The sequence below is a fragment of the Mizuhopecten yessoensis genome, unplaced genomic scaffold (assembly GCF_002113885.1).
Source record: "Mizuhopecten yessoensis strain PY_sf001 unplaced genomic scaffold, ASM211388v2 scaffold10233, whole genome shotgun sequence".
NCBI lineage: Eukaryota > Metazoa > Mollusca > Bivalvia > Pectinida > Pectinidae > Mizuhopecten > Mizuhopecten yessoensis.
The window spans coordinates 43,428-45,287 of record NW_018408444.1 but is presented as its reverse complement, the minus strand read 5'-3'; the positions used below and the strand labels follow the sequence as shown (position 1 = coordinate 45,287).

The window sequence follows — 1,860 nt, the reverse complement described above, 5'->3', positions numbered from 1 at the left end:
TTTTTGTTACAGTACAGTAGTCAATACAGGACACTGAGTTACCGCCAGTGAGGTGGGCTGTTATATAGACTATTTTTTGTTACAGTACAGTAGTCAATACAGGACACTGAGTTACAGCCAGTGAGGTGGGCTGTTATATAGACTATTTTTTGTTACAGTACAGTAGTCAATACAGGACACTGAGTTACCGCCAGTGAGGTGGGCTGTTATATAGACTACTTTTGTTACAGTACAGTAGACAATACAGGACACCTGAGTTACAGCCAGTGAGGTGGGCCGTTATATAGACTATCTTTGTTACAGTGCAGTAGTCAATACAGGACACTGAGTTACAGCCAGTGAGGTGGGCCGTTATATAAACTATTTTTGTTACAGTACAGTGTAATCCTGATCATCCTGGCCCTGGCACAGATCACCGGACTGATCCTGCTGTTTGCTAGTCGTGACACGGTGAGTACTTTACTCACAACTGACCCATGTACACATTATGTGGAACATTCATATACAGTGACGTACCATAACTCTTTCACGTTACGTCATTTTCCCATTGAAATCTATTTTAATTTAATTTTGGGAAATTTATTTTTTTCCTGGCTTTTTTTTTATCAATTTGGTTTAATTTTGCTCAAAGGTAGAAACTTATCTACCGCTTTTCGTGGTAATATTAATATGATTATCCGTTGAAAAGATTTCTGACCACTTAAATTGCAAAATTTAGCATTGTGTCTATATGAAAATGATGTCAAATATAATCTTGATGCTTGGATGAAAAGTTATATCTTGGTAACTGAGCCACGGATTTTAATACAAATATTAGCAGAGGAAACATTGGATAACTTGCTAACAGGATGTCAAATATTATAAACATTGGATGTCAAACAAATTCACGAAAAGTTTTTGAAAAAATGTAAACCAGCAAAGAATCCAATAGGAAAATAAATTACGTGAAATGCTTATGTCACGCCACTGTATCACAAGCGTATGGAGCCTTGATGTGTCATTGTTAATAAGAAAATTCAATCAAGATTATGTTGGTAAAATATTTATGAAATACAATATAAATGAAAATCTAATATAATGTTTTTAAGTATAGTATAATTCCCAAAACAGGATCTGTATGATCCCCTACACCAGACCCCAGCATGTATTTGAAATGAATTTATGTACACACATATATGAATGCTTGTCCTGTAAGTCGAGTCTGTTTATAAGTGTATTTTTTACTGGTGCTGACACCACAGCCTCTTTAAGAATTTAACATTATATTATCCCGGGTACAGAAAAAGAGTTTTGTCCTTTTTTGCCGCCTTATACAACAGAATACCAAGAGCAGTCCTGACACAATTTGCGGAAATCTAACATGTTTCGCTCATTTCTACGATATCACCTCTGGCCGGTCTACGGCTTAGTTGGTTTATGCCCCTCAAGATATGACAGCTCTGTAAACCCGGTCTTTGTTTCGTTGCCATTCTTTGGACCCTTTCCAACAAATCCATATGCATAGTTTTATATGTGTACGATACCATGCCTGCATATTCTGAATGTACTCTAAAAAGGAGTTATATTTAACAGCGAGGAAGAGTGTTCCATGAGCGAAAACATTGAGTTTGCCTGTTAAACCTGGTCTTCCAATGTTAGGGCTTTGTCTATAGACACCCCCATGCTAGGTCATGATGTTCAGTGATATGGCGCTTCATGTAACATGTGTTTGTTCAGTGAGATGGCGCTATATGTTACATGTGTTTGTTCAGTGAGATGGCGCTATATGTTACATGTGTTTGTTCAGTGAGATGGCGCTTTATGTTACATGTGTTTGTTCTGTGAGATGGCGCTTTATGTTACATGTGTTTGTTCTATGAA

At 37.0% G+C, this 1,860-nt stretch overlaps 1 long non-coding RNA gene across 1 annotated transcript in view; it reads left to right on the top strand.

The window, feature by feature from the left end:
- LOC110459843 overlaps positions 1-1,860 on the top strand; it is a 6,316-nt gene that overhangs the window by 3,769 nt on the left and 687 nt on the right. Inside the window, exon 2 of the long non-coding RNA XR_002463935.1 lies at positions 376-450. This is a non-coding gene — a long non-coding RNA (uncharacterized LOC110459843). The remainder of the gene's footprint in view (positions 1-375; positions 451-1,860) is intronic.